At 34.1% G+C, this 16273-nt stretch overlaps 1 protein-coding gene across 1 annotated transcript in view; it reads right to left on the bottom strand.

Annotated features, from left to right (window-relative positions):
- Nucleotides 1-15874, bottom strand: part of LOC107191269 (BTB/POZ domain-containing protein 6-B) — a 37840-nt gene extending 21966 nt beyond the window's left edge. The window contains exon 1 of the mRNA XM_015580261.1: nucleotides 15832-15874. The gene's annotated coding sequence lies outside the window, so the exon portion shown is untranslated. The remainder of the gene's footprint in view (nucleotides 1-15831) is intronic.
- Nucleotides 15875-16273: the final 399 nt, after the last annotated feature.

Consider the following 16273-nt stretch of genomic DNA (forward strand, 5'->3'; position numbering starts at 1 on the left):
GCAACGAACGTGACCTCGAAGTCTGCAGCAGTATGGACAACATATTGTCTCTTATTATTGCGTGCCTTATGTTCTCCTCAAACGAGCGATTGCTGTAAGTATCTATACGGCAAAAAGTAGTGCGTGAATTTGTATGAAAAAAAAACACGTTGCGACACAATACATAATGAACAGAACGGAAGAAAAGTGCTACAAAGTTAATAGAATAATTGGACGTGCAAAGAAAAGAATATCGTAAAATTTACCTACGAATAAGCTAAACTTATCGTTGTAAGAAAATGGTATTAAGAATGACGTCAGAAAGTAATGACAGTAGATGGTAGTGTACCAATACTTCACAAAGTCTGTAGAAATACACGTATTTCTGTGTGCTAAGCATTCCACTTTCTAATAATAGCATTAAATTAAATATGTGTATATTAATAGTTAAATTTCCTGTGTAAAAATGGAAGGTAAAGATAAAAATGGCGGTAACAATAAAGTTGCACTCGAGAAGTTTAATACGTATTTTGTCAACGTAACAAAAGCATCCCGATTTCCTCACCCTCCATTAAATCAATCGAATTCATTGCAGTTGAAAGACTTCCATTTAATTTATCTTCGCCCGCATACAATTCCTTTCTCGTGTGTTAAGTCTATCATTCGTGCAATGATCGTCAATTTATAGATATTAGAAACAGCATCAATCCTTTTCCTCGTATTAATCATTATTATTTTCTAATTTAGATACAGACTATTCAATTTCCGTATTCACTTTTATAATGACGGACTCTTAAGTTTTAACGTTTTAGATTAATGAAATTTTATTTATAAATGCGTTACATAATTTTTAATGGATGCTTTGCCGTCCATTTGTAACTCAAAGACTCCATAAAAGTTAACGTTTAGGTTTAAGTTACAAGCAAAACAATATAATTTCGTATTATAATATAAACGAATTCAACTGTACAATTCGAATACCATCTCGATTTTTGTATCCCCAAAGCTTCGAACGTCCGGACATTAATTGGTAGCATATTAAAAATTTATATTTCCTTAATGATCCTTCGACATATTGTTAAATATCACATAAGAAATATCACATCAAGAACGTCTGGTATCTACAAAGCATTTGCCAGAAATCATCTGGAAATACAGTAATATATTCTATTTATTGTACATACATATACATAGATTAAAGCGTCTCATGTTGCCTACCCAAATTCAAATCGTTTTCAATTGAAACGTAATTGATATTTTTGTGTATCATTAGTCTCAGGTAAAATGGAAATTGTTTGTGTTTCATGTTTGGCAGGTAAAAACTGTTGAAATCTAAAGATTGCCATTTAGATCACAATTAGAAAGAAACAAGGCAAGCAAAAAATCTGAATCGTGAAAACGTGCACATATCGCACCCCTGCAAGAAAAGTGTCACAAGTCGAAAACGTGTAATAATTGTACAACTGAAGGTTTCGCGGGTATAGCACTCACGGGTGAATTTCACTACAGGGTGGTCTGGCAAGGACCAGAAACACCAATAAACACCATATGTTGAAAGAATTGGAATTTTAAAAATTGATTGAGATAGACATAGATGTAACACACAAGATGGCTGCTTAAGTCACATTTTGTCAAGTATCACACGATTTAATGATTTTCTTGTCAAAAGCAGACCCAACTACCCTGCTTACCATTATCACACTATAGTGGAAATGCGATTTTTGTCAATTTATCACTTCTGGAAGGTGTAAGTTGAGATGGTATTTCGGAGAAACAAATTGTAAAAATGACACGACATATTCTAGGTATTCCATATACAAAAAACATGGAATACTATACAAATCTGCTATTTGAAATTATATTTATTTATCATTTATTGACATAATTCCTACAGGTGTTATATGCTTGCACATATATTTCATAAAAAGGACGCAAAAAGAACACGATTAATCCCAATATCATAATAGTTAATTAAGTATCACAATACAAGTAATGTTCCATAGTTTTACAATGTAACATAAAATTAAGCTTTTTAATACATATATAAATTCAGCATAAACAATAATGGTAATTCTTTAATGGTAATCGTAATTTCAGAAAGCAAATTTGTATTGTATTTTATTTTAGACGTTCGTTCACATTAACGATTTTATGTATATAAATATACATGCAAAGAATGAACAGCCCCTTGTCGCATTGGCAAAACAGTCCTCTGGCTCACAACTCACAAGACGCAGTACCGGGGAAGGTTTAATTTATGACACCCTCAAGTGTTTATCGCTTTCCCTTCCTGGGCCCAGCAGTGACGAAAACCAAACATCCATTCGAAACGATCGAAGGCTCGCATTTTCTTACATTACACTACATATTGGGTGGGATTCCTAGTCGCTGCTCATTCTTAAGCAAATGATTATGTCCCCAGTTATAAATGTGTAGTCCATACGTATACACGTAAGTAAGGGAAAGGTGTTTAAAACAATCCCTCGGGGTAAAATGATTCCTGGCTGCCCCGTGGCTATTAGTGGTGCTATATCGTAATGTCATTCTACAATAATTCTCCCCGCACGTCACTAGTCGTTGCTCGAAGTGCCATGTGAATATCAGTGCTCTGTGTGTTGTCCACGAGAAAAATTTAAAATTACTGTAATTTATCTAAGATGAGGTCTTTTTCAATGTTGTGTAACTTTTGTCAAAACGGTTTAATATGACAGCTGCTTCTTGCGCGGTTTAACCACAATTCAATAATAAGTTAATTAACATTTCGTTACTGCATGTAATAAGTCGAGGTTATATTCAACCACTGAATGTGAGTTAGGTGTTTAGGGTCATATGATCCCTCTCTAGTAGGATAAAATGATCTCAGGAATCATTTTACCCATATGCTATATTATTGTTTTTTTGTTTTAGTTACAACAATGCTCCGTTTTTATTTAAATAAAACGTAATAAATGAAATGCTTTTTAATGTTCGTCGTATTTACTATCAGTAGGTTTAAAATGATCCTTAAGTATGCCTTCAAAGAATTGTGAACAAAAAATGTAATTGATCAGGTAGCTAAATTTTATTTAAGTCAATGATAAAATAGATAGACTAACTTACAAAACCTACTTTACTTTTATTTAAATACTAAGCATTTTTATTTTTTATATAAATTACGTGTTAAAGGGTTTCATTTCAGACACCTTACCCCTACGCATTAAAAATTATTTCGTTAATATCTTGTTAACTATTAGGTTTAGGACGTATGAAGGTCAACACATTTTTACTCAGACTTTGATGTTCTATCGATATATAGTACAAAAAATAGGCCATTTCGTTAAGAAAAATCAAGGTGACCTTGAAATCTCTGCATTGCCTCCACCCATAGAAAAAGCATGTACCTTATAAGATGCGGCCCTGATGCTATTTGAATTCCGCGCCTTGATGATCATGTTAGCTGAGACACCCTGTATATGTAGATACTAAACCCAAACGCGCACAGGCAAGGCCGCTGTGTGTTTGGCTGAACTCTTAATTCGCTTCTGTATTGATTTTGTTAGCTTCTTTGACGCTTTCCTTAGCAGAAACGTCTGCTCTATTGCGTGCTATGGTTAGGTTTTTGTCTGGTCTAGACCCTTAGTTGTTGAAATAAATTGAAAAATATCACCAAAATTGGTGCGTTTTCAGTATCCTTTTCACTTTGATCATTATTTAAACATATTTAGATGTCTATCATATAATAACTATTTACACTATTTGGTCAGGAGAGTCCAGGGAATTATTTCGTGTCGAAAGCAACTGAATAATTATTACTGTAAAAACACAACATATCTCCAAACTTTAATGTTGGGAACAACGATTTGAAGTTTCGTATTCAGCTCACAAAGATCTATCAGAAACGCATACTGAAGTTTATAAAATTTTTTACGTGTTGGACAGTGCAATTTATCTATGCATGCTATAACAGCGATTAATAAATTCTCACCAAGTAGTGTCTGATATTTCTTGTCTGTGAATTTAGTAAGAACTTGCAAAATTCGAATGGTTGTTAAGTAACGAAGTACCACATTTTGATAGTAATATGGACTATTATATTCAGAAAACGATAAGTGACGAACGATAAACGTTCAGGAACGAAGAAGAATGTGCGAATTTAATTGCCACGTGTGGCGCACCCGCTGTCTTACTGTGTTACAATGGGAAAATGTGCGAAAATTAGTTGTTAATTGAATTGCAACGTATCGGTGAAACCTTGAAATGCAGCCATAGTATTTCTGAAGGTCTCCAGTGCTCGTTCAATCAAACTAACTAAGGACGTATTACCGTCTTAGATCATACAACGGTACCAAGAGTACTTACATCTAGAAGTTTTCACAAGCTTTGAATTAGAAATGTAAGTATTAAAATTAAAATGTAAACTTCGTATTTTTTTAATAAATCTTTAATCTTACCTATGGCTCCAGATTCTCCCTCCGAGGGTTTATTTCCAAACGGAAGAAAACGCATAATAACAAGGATGGTGTCGATTTTAATCATGCGAATCGTACGAAGCCTAAACGCGATGGCAATAATCCATGCGCTTACAACCCGTAACAAGCTACACGCGAAACAATTGAAAATTTCTGATGTCATTAGGGCTAGACACAAAAACATTTCAGGTATCATTATTTTATGACACGGATTCATAGTTCATCCCGAACAAGAAACACAGTTTTTAGATCGATAAATTTCAAGCTCCTTGAAGCATTTTCGATTAATCCTTCAACTGTAAAATAAATGGAAAATGATGCTGTTTTGCTATTAAAACGATATATGCACATACATATTTTCGTGTACATACATTCCATAGAGATGCATTGTTCTTCAATAGAATAATGAAACCCAACACAAATATCTTATAGTATGATTTGTGGATTTTTCTGCTTATTCATGAATTAGAAGAACGAGTCGTGGTATTATTTAATTATGTTTTTTTTAATTCTTAAAAGCTCAAAGATAGAGACTAAAGACACAAACGTAGCATTTTACATATTGTTTCTCGGTAACATAGATTTCTGAGTTTAATTATCCACTATTGCATTGAAAATTTAACGTTGTTGACTTTACTGTGATTGGTAGACTTCTTTAAGATCTAAGAAACAGTACACAAGGTACGAAAAGAACCCAAGAATCACGTAAATATATCAATTATTCTCAAAAGGATTTTTTTTCCATCATTTTCTTTATTCTTTCAGTGGCGAAACAACTTTGTTTGAAAAAAATACACGTACTTCTAACTGTACAATCTCTACCAGTGAGTAAATCCATGAAGCACCGCTATTACTTCTTAATTCCTACACCTTATTTGGAAACACTTTACTTGGAAAGATATCAATAATTACAGCAGATTTTCACAAAATTATTATTTTTAACGAAAGAAGACACTTTCACCTCGCACCCGAAGAATCAGTTTAAAAATCAAGGAGAACAATAAAAAAAAATTCATCGATCACTTCCATTCAGACAGAAACATCGATCGAGTACGTCATTGTTGTTATTGTATTAAAAGGACAATTTTTACATTTGATAAGAGGAAACTGTTTTTACTTTGTAAATTTTCCTAATTTATCTTGCAGTCAAAGAATGAAATCGAAAATCGTGATAAGTAAAGGAAGACCGGAGTATGTACACTGAGTTGTTCACTTTCAAATAAATATCGATCGGCAGAACCGTCGTTAATGAAAAGAAGATGGTCTTCACGTCAGCGAAACCGATACTCCATAAAGCTGTCAGTGCCGAAACACGTGTCGCGCAAAAGACACTCGACGAATGAATCGTGCGGCAGTAAGCCGATGCGACTTTGCGGTTACAAAAGTGAACAGCAGCATCCAGTTTACCAGAAATCACATGATAAATCTTTTGCCTATGCAGGAGCACATGCGCCTCACTGAGAAGCTCGCGAGTGTGCACAGCACACATACGCCTGTGACTGCATATAGCGACACATACGTACATTATTGCCCCGGTTTCGCTAGCAAGGAATGGAATACTGAAAATTACATTGCATGTTAGATCTATTCTTATATCTCGTCCGTGGTTTCATCAATGCTGATGGTAACTTGGTCAAAGTGGTTGACATATACCATAAGCGCCCCTAGCGGTGAATCCTCGAAGAATACTCTTGCATATTCTTCAGTCTGAACACATCAAATCGTAGAAACCAAAATGTGTCTTCCAAAAGTGATAAATTGATAAAAATCTCATTTCCAAGATAGTATGATAGTGGTATGCAGGGTGGTCTGGTCTGCTTTTGACGAGAAAACCCTTAAATCGTGTGATATTTGACAAAATGTGGTTTGAGTGGCCATCTTGTGTGTTTACATCGATGTCTATCTCAATTGCACACTTTCTAAAATTCCAATCCTTTCAACGTATAGTGTTTATTGGTGTTTCGTTTCTCCCATTAAATGTTTATAAAGATCCTGTGGTTGAACAATTGCCTGTAGTTAAATTTTTGGAGATAATTTTATACGGAATAAAAATCCTCGTTGTCTGATTCTCGTGGCAGATGTAGCTGAATATAACATAATAAAATAAAAGTTTCAATAAAACTTAACATAGATTTAACTCCTTTTTAAATCTTCATTGTATAAATTACACCGAAAATCATGTGAATTTGCATACACATCCACTGTCGCGGTATTATCCTCGGTTTCTGCTCATCGATCTACTATACTTGCCAAATAATGTGACTCTGTTCCGATAATTTTGTCACTACGATCGTCGTCGTTCCAACGTTAAATACATTTGATGGAAGCAAATTTTGTAACGTTATCTGTTTAATTAATACAGTTACGAATAGCCATTGTTGTTTTCATATCGGTCAACATGATACCTTCGGCTCAAATTCTTATAAAAATTGTAAATAGCGTCACTAAGTAACACTCGGTTACATGCTACTGTTACAAGTGGCTGAAAAAACGTATACAATGAATGAGTTACGCGACATTGCTGAAAATACAATTAAGTACATAGATGGCAACGAACTCACGTGTAAAATCGTCGCACAGAGCACGGTCTACGGCAGCTCTCATTCGAGTTATCCTCGCGTGATATTGAATAAAGTCGTGTTTCGAACAAGGTGGCATAGAGTTGGATTACACAACTGTTTCGACGACTGCGGGACATTTAAAACGACCTTGATAGTAATATGCAATTCGTTTAAAATATCCTATTTCGCCAATACCAAGGCAAAATATCTTACGGCGAAAGGATAACTTCTGCAACGGATGTTTGTCTCTAAATTGGAAGGCCTTTACTGTATCGCATACTTAGCTCCATCATTATTATAAAAATCATTCAATGAGATTGAATGGGATTGGATTGTTCAAGCCAAGCCGCCAAACTGAGCGTGTGTAACGACGTTCACTCGGCAGACCGCTTGGTCGAGATAGTGGGTTGAAACTTGGTAGACACTGTATTTTCTTGACAAGCTATCGAATAACTCAACGCCTGTTCAAATTAATCTAAGGGTACTTTTGCCCCTCTTATACTATACCCTCTGTGTGTTATGTTCATATGAATACTTGTTTACTGCCCTGATGTTTCACTATTGTATTATACGAAAGATGCCTAATCCTGTATTTTATCTAATTATTCTAATCCATATATTTTTTTCTTATTCCTAGCAATACATCATAGTTTATTAAAAAGTTAACCGACCCGATGGCTATCATTTTCGCAATCCGAGTCACAAAATGTGATCGTGCGCGATGTAATGGGAAAAGATTTGCCGTTTGTAAACTCGCGTGTCGACTTACACAAACCTCTCCCAGATGGCCATTCAACGCATCGACATTTCCCGCCTTCGTGTAATTTTAACGATGCTACCTCAAAACCGTGTAAGTGGGAAGCAATATGATCGTTTCATTATTGCAGTACACCTGTCGAATCGCGTATAACGCCGATGTAAATTGTTTTGCTTCTAGGAAAGCTCATGAACAAACGCTGTCATCGCGCATCGATGGAATTCGTATATAATAAAACTGTTTCTTTGTTCTTTCACATCAGTGATGGGTCATTCCACGCGAAATCGGACACTTTTTGGAGTATCATTTCGTATGTTGTTATAACTTGGATATGTTATAGACTTTAGTGGTATTTAAATGTATCTCGAAGAATTTTTCAAAATTTTTTTAATTGTTGACTTTATAGCTGTTTGAAATATAGTATCAACTTTTTTTCAATATGTTGTAACTGTTGATCTAATAAACTGATCAGAATAATTAGGATATAGTCCTATTTGCCCTCTTTATGGACAAATATTAAAAAACGTGAAAATTAGTTGAAGTTACCGATCTGTCAAGGCACACCGATTCGATGGACCGAGCCGTGTGGCACTGATAGCATTACCTTCAATTAATTTTCATACAGTCTATTTTAAAGTGTCCATATTTGTAAGACAATCGGAAAAAATACGATAGCTGCAGTTGACATTACTAAAAGATCTAGAACATCATTGATTGCTATACATTCAGATTTAAAGACTGAAGCATTTTTATTCAAAGACCTTTTGATAGTAAGATGTAGTGTGGGGATTGCATTCAGATGTTTAGTATTAAAACTAATAATATTATTATATCCTACAAATTTCTAAAGCACTTAGAACTGTTAGGTTGCAGCGATCGAATTTGAAACGAAAGTACAAAACCTTCGCGGACCGCAAAGGGTTAAGTAGAATTCGGAGATCTGATTTAAACGGTCGTGTGGGTAAGAGAAGTCCCAATAGGAATTCGTGGATATTACTGGGCGTTGATGAGTAAGAAGCTAAAAGGATTGGTGAGTAAGAGGCTAAGGGATATGATTTCGGGATTGGTGAGTACAAGGTTCAAGCGTATGACTGGGGTTGATGAGTAACGGATTCAAGGATCATAAGAGTAATTATGTACGGTAGATAGAAAGAAATTTGAGGCTACTTATCTTAACTAAACGGTAAATATTTGCTAGTTTAGAGCGGTGTATACAATATGGAGCATATACAGGCTGTAGGTACCTACTGAAGGTGAATTTACACTTTTACTACCGTCTGTAAATATTGCACAAGCCTGCTCTTTTTCTATGGAGCGGTTTAATACTCAATTTTGATCATCGAACATTTTGATAGTATTGGCGAGAGATGTATAATCGCGTTTATTCCAAGCCGGCGAACGTCGAGTGTATTCATACATATTCAAAGGCATACATTTTTCACGCTATTATTTCACTTCATTTATTACAATAAAAATACCCTTAAACATGAATTAGCAATGTTCCATAACAAATCAAAGGAATAAAAATAAAAATAAAAATCATACAAATATATGTACCATATATTTGTATACGTAGTGGTAAAATAATCGAAATAAAACATAATGGAAATGGGGGATGGGTGTATGTGTATGTGTATCGCCAACACAGTGATAGCATATATTATACATTCTTTTCGACCCCAGATTCAGTTAGACTTCATGTCATTTAACACTTGGCGCACCACCCTCAACGGCTCGAATAAACACGCTGTCGAAAATATCGATCCTGCGTGTAGATATCACATAGGTATCAATACTTTCGTGAGGTATGAAACGGGTTTCGATTCAGTGCCGTATTAGATTGGTATCGAGTCAAGAGGAGTGACTACTGATACTTGGTACCAAGTAAATACCCAAAGTTTTGATACGTATCGATACTTCCCACTGAGCACGTTGGGTATTCAATCGATTGAATACCATCAATAGTATTGGTATCGATACCGTCACTGATTATAATACATTCTATTTGTCGCGTCTACAAGTGATTTTATATACCTAGGTATTTGTACTGCAAAAATTTGATTCTATCTGGATTAACTTTTTTTCGGACTTTTAACATGCAATAGCCGTTTTCTATAAATTTGGATGCCCTGAATAAGAATTTGTAAACGGTTTTTCGTCAGCGCTCTTAGTTTTCGAGAAATTTGATTTTGAAAAAAAATGCAAATTTTCAACTTTGAACATTTTCTGTGTTCAAACAGTAATAATTATGTGGTTGATTGTTGCGTCAAATTATTCTATAATCTCTTCTGAATAAAATGGTATATGTTGTTATTGCATTATGAACATTTAAATATGTTCAAACCATGATCAAATGCAAAAGGACACTCGAAATGCTCCAATTTTTGCAAATATTTTTCAATTTATTTCAAAAAGTAAGGATTCGAGGAGAAAATTTAAATATACCACGCGATACAGCAGACATTTTTCCTTCGAAAAACATCAACAAAACTAGTAAATCACGTTTCAATACTGAAACGAAATAGTTTGGCAAAACATGCGGCGTTACATAAGTTCGTATCATAAATAGTTACGAAGATAACAATTCTTTTGTGATAGTAGTTTTCTTAACAATCGGTGAAAATTATCAACTTTGAGGGTCTGTATTTTTTAAACAATTTCGAAAACAGCAAAATGATGACTTAACCCCTCTCTATTTTCACATCAAGTATAACATATTTTAATTTGAGCAAAATTCCAGACATCGTGCACAAAAGTGATCCGCTTGGCGTGGAATGACTCGTACATAATATGACTTGTATGTTGTATATTGTATGTGATAACTAATACAGTAATACATTGATACTGAAGAGGAAGGTGGCAAATGAAATTGATCCAAAATTCATCTTTTAAAATTTCGAATTACTGTAACACCCCCTTTAAAATTCACCGTTCCTGCCATCTTGTGATCAATACTCCCTGGCTGGTCTACAATCCACCGCAGAAAGATCTACACTCTCTGTTAGTCCGTCGCCCTCGCGCAGAGGAGGAAAAGAGGGTGCGCGGCGCCTCCGGTGCGCAAAATCCATGTTCCATCACAGCCATTGAACGGTAACGATTTTATCACACTCCGTGTATTTTCCATTTGTTTCATCCGAAAGAGAAACTACTTTGGTACTGATAAAATGGAATCGTCGAAATTCATAGCAGTCGTTCGGTTATTGGAATAATTTGAGACGACTCAATTTCTAGAGAAATTAAGAATTTTAATAACTTTTTTAAACAGCTACATAATCGATACTTCCGAAATCACTCTTAATGTCGACAAATATTATTTAATTGGTACATAGATGAGTATGTAATTTCAATGTTAAATAATGTTCCTATAACTTATTGTTTTAATAATGAACAAAGAAATTTTTAATTTTAAAACGAACATAGAAGTTTATCGTTCTTGAGAAATAATATTGAGGAAAGTCTAAAAACTTGTTAAGTTGAATGAAAATCTTAGATACTTATATGTATAAAACTAATGATTTTAACTGTCGATATTTGTATATTATCTTGTAACTATATTATTATTCCAGTAGTAAGACATGTTCATTTTATTATATTTAGTAGATTAAACCAGGGTGTTGAAATTGAAGAGTATATTAACTAATTGTAAGAGTATATAATAAATAATGTAGAAACATATATAACGTTGTTATAAATATTTTTTGTCAGGAATGTGTTTTCTATGTACTATTATTTATAAAAGAAATTTACTTTAATAGATTTCAATCTTACCAGAATTTAAAAAACAAATATTGTTTTCTTTATTTATAATATACATCGATTCAATTAGTTTTTTATAAATGTCTATGGAAAGGATATCAATTGATTATTATGTACTGTGGGCACCTATAGATGATCAGACGGGAAACCACAAAAATTACGCGGGGTAATTTCGTTATCATCTTAAGGGAACACCTAGAGGTAAATAACAAGTTTACTTGTGCAACGGAATACACATTTTTGTAAAATTTAAACATTACAAGTGATAAATTGATTTCTTTACAAAGCAATGAAAATGAGAGATATAAAAAATAAACGATTTAATCAATTTCACATTACAAATTATTGAATTACAAATATACAAATAAAACAATTTTTATTAAGGTCGTCTTGTACAACAGAAAGTATAATATTTAAAAGATAAAATCTATTTCGTTTGAAGGAAAAGAAATTATATTTTCTTGTACATAATTATTATATACATTTTTAGAACGATTACAATACCAGCAGACTTCGTACTGGATACATACATGACAATTCCATGAACGGAATTTTAGTCACAAGACACTGCACCTTACTACATTTCCTCAGTATTTGAAAACACGTATCGATTACTCTTGCGATTCCAGCAACTCGCATTCGGCCTCCAGAGAATTTCTTTGGCATCACAAATATTGTGAATTGATGATTTCGTTTGTGAAATCCGACAACGATAACTACAGTACCAATAAATAAGAATTTAACTCAAAATAAGAGATGGTAACTCTACAACCGTTTGTGTTCTCTTGTATCGTAGAATTTAGAAAAGCCTTTTTCTTACATCAACAGATACATGGCATTACACTTACATTACAAGATGTATAAGTTTGTCTGTTTTATTTACTATTACATGTATAATTCTATTTACAAGCAAGAAAAGTGGGAGATGAACTACATCAAATGTTGTACTAAAATTTACATTTAACAGTAGCATTTATTATTACGGTAGTGATACTTCCTCATTGTTTTTACAGATTTATCGTAAAACGTTGTAGAAAAGATGTTTTCTTTAAAAAATTCAGTGTAAAATTTACACAAGAGTACTACATTGTACACATATCAGGATCAATCTCTTATTGTCTTATTGGACTTTCATACGCCATTGCCAGTCAAAAACCTAAGGAAGCAGCAATTTGCTATCGTAATCTTCGGAGAGACGTGGAGCCGAAAAGAAAACATCGTAAACGCGATTAAAATAATCGGGGATGTAATTATCAATGATTAAACAATCGGTGTTTCCGTAGTTGGCAAGCGTAAGACAAAGATAATCTTGCGGAAATCAAATGTTTATCCTAGCAGCCGGTTTCTTTTAGTCTCGTTCAGTTGATATGTTGTATGGACCAAAATTTATGATCGAGCCAAATTAAGAAAATATTCAGGTAACATTTTATATGTGTAAATAATAATCAAAATCTTTTTTATAAGAAAATAAATTTACGCAGTTTCCATTCTGGAGATAATTCCAACATTTTGGCATTGCTTTAAGTAATTGTAAGCTATACACAGTGGTGCACTAGAAACAAACGACGTTCATACCTTTTGTTAAACGGAATGTTATAAAAATGTATATTATCGAAAAATTAATGGTTACAAGGTAACTGTATTTGTTTTGTTTCTTACTATCGTTGCATTGAAGGAAAAATTATATCATTTTATTTTAAAAAATGGTATTGATATTGATAACATCGAAGAAACCGATCGTAAAATAACTTTTGGTAGAGTGAACTATTGATGTATTGCAGTGCGAGGCATTTCTCCTCCACAGGTACTTTCACGCCCACAAAGGCATCCCACCACGTTGCTTACACCGTTTCCCACCAGCATGATCCAACCTGTGCGCATGTATCAAGGGAGGCACATAATGTAATTATCAGGTTTTTGACATGTTGCACTTTTATCGAGATATGAAGGGCACCTTCAGTTTTTTAATTGCAACGTACAAAATTGCACCTTGTAATCGGAACTGGTGTTGAATACTAATAATCTTTTCTGGATGTAAAATATAACACTTACAAGCATGCTCCGGGCTTGACACCACTTGACTACTTTCTTTAGGGATATCTACAAAGCGAAGTTAATAACAAGCCACCTACGACACCTACGACACCTGAAGATACGTACAAATATCGTTGCTCTAAAATTATATACATAATACAAACTTATAATTTCTTACAAAAAGCTTGTTCAGCTGACCAATTACAAAAATTTTCTTTTGATTGGTACGCAATGAACCGGAACATAGAGTATATTAGAAGAGCACCACAAGGCACACACCAGTATCAGTGTATCTTCGACCCCCTGATGAAGCTAGCTGCAATGCTTGCGAAACATTGGGAAAACAATTCCACAAGGACACGGCTTACATCCAAAAGCCTCAACAGTGAGAACTGTATGATTCTCAAATCTCTGATTCTTACAAAAATTTGTCCTGGTATGAAGAGATATTTTTACACAAAAACTAAGTTTTTCAGAATTTTGAGGTAATTATGTTATCGAAAGTAGTATACACTCAAAATAGTAATACGGTGAGCATAAAGTACGCCCCCCTGACATAGTATTGCAAAGGTTAAATTCCAATTGAATTACCCTTTTAGTAAGAAAATACTGACACTACTAATTTACACCCTCAATCACGTGAAGTTCATCCTAGTTTTATAAAATGACATCATACTAACGGTCACGGTATGATTAAATCGCGTGAAGTCAGGCACCGGTCAATATTGCTCGCAGGTAATCCAATGAGAGCGTTCACAGTACACGGTTCGGTCAAGTCAAATTTAGTACGTCAGTACGTGTAATTTTATCTTCACAACGGTAACTTGCATGTCCCTGGATGTAAAGAACTACCAAGATCAGAAATCACAGCACCTCATGTAATTTTGGAGCATTCGGCTTTCCCGCTTAAAACATATCGCACTTATTTCTACAGCATTTCGCGGTAAGGATTCGTTATTATACGAGCGTTCTTTAGCTGGGATTTTTAGATTGCAATTTCTGCGGGCGTATTGTAATGGGATTCCGTGAAGTTTACGCAGTCTCCCCTGAAAAGATTTTATTTAGTCCGTTCAAAGATATTATTGAAATTTTGATCTATTGATCACGTGTCGTACGAAAGGACACGTTGTAGTACATTCTATCTTGAAGTACGTAGGTCGCGTTACGCAATTCAAATGAATCGTTGAAGGGAAAATGGTTGAGAACGTGGCTGTCACGTTTGTATTAAAATAAATAGTATAACGTTTTCTGCATTTGTAAACAGAAAGAATCAAACTTGCGCATTGGAAAATAAATATGTATTTCGAATATTTCGTATTTCTCATGAGAAAATTCTTTAATTATTTGAACATTCGAAAATTTGAGAACGTTTTGTCGAATGTAAATAGATATTGGGTGTACTCATGAGTAATTAACTGGTTTTTTTTCTAAATGTAACAATGTTTTTTTAAGAAAACTAGAAACCTATTACACACAAAGCTATAGAAACTGAGAATTCACAATATATGTATACATACATGAAAATAAAGCATATTATTATGATTAAAGTGCAGCGAGTGGGATTCACTGATTATGATTTTTGTTGTTATAAAATCAAACCTTTAAAATGTATTCTACCGCAGCAATATACGTACATACAGACATTCAGGTTCTTTAACACCTTACGCCACTTCACTTTACCTTACTTCACTTTTAAAATAATGTTGCAAAAATATTTTGAAATTTCGTCGTGCCACCAGTTTACTAAGTAAAAGTAGTGAATTACCTATTGGTAACTCTCATACTAGTTTAATAATGTTATGTTAACTACAGAACAATGTTACAATATTTCTTTTGTAAACATGGTATTGTATATGCTAAAATATGCTATATTAAACACGTAAAGTACCGAATCTCCTATAAGTATTTCCTAATACTCACAGAAAGAAGTGAAAAAGTAATTAATTTAGATTTAAGACGAACGTATGGGTCTAATGGTGTACAAGAAGCACAATTACAGGCTAAAAACGCATCGGGTTCCTACTTAAAACCATACGAGGTCATAAATGTTTCCGAACAGCTATAAATTTGTTCTTCTACTGTTGTATCTTCAGTTTTAATTATAAAAAATAAAAATCCTTGTGATGATGTAGTGCACTCCGTAAAAATAATACTTAATCCTGATATCCACGATAAATTGATTTGACTACCACCATAATCTTCGGTAAACAAAACGTTTTCTCGGGAGCAGAGAATAACCGGTTAATGCTTTAACATGCAAAAGGGATAACACTGCACACAACCGACCACTAATTACCTTCTTCTGTAAACAGCAACAGCGATACACACTCGCCCTTATCGGTTAGTGGTTCAGCCGAAAGAATGCCTCTTGCAAGCACAGGCGAAGAGCACCCACTATCCAATCGTTCCTCAGGATTCACAACTTCGAACTTCGCGTCATTCTCGCGTTTCCTTTAGCGATCTCCTGCTTTTCGTTAATTTTCTACGATGAATTCGAATACATTATCTATGTCAATTAGATTTATTTACTATTCGTTTACATTCTCTAGAATATTAATTTATCCAACTATAACACTTTCGACGCGTGTATTGAACAGGTCGATCACCCCGCCGATTATTATACATTACGACGAACGTTTAAATGAAAACTTAGAGATTTTACGATATTTCGACTTGAAAAAAGGTGTCAATTTATTAGGCAACTTCACCCTTCGAGGTGGAAACATAATAACGTGCGC

Source organism: Dufourea novaeangliae, unplaced genomic scaffold (assembly GCF_001272555.1).
Source record: "Dufourea novaeangliae isolate 0120121106 unplaced genomic scaffold, ASM127255v1 scaffold262, whole genome shotgun sequence".
Lineage (NCBI taxonomy): Eukaryota > Metazoa > Arthropoda > Insecta > Hymenoptera > Halictidae > Dufourea > Dufourea novaeangliae.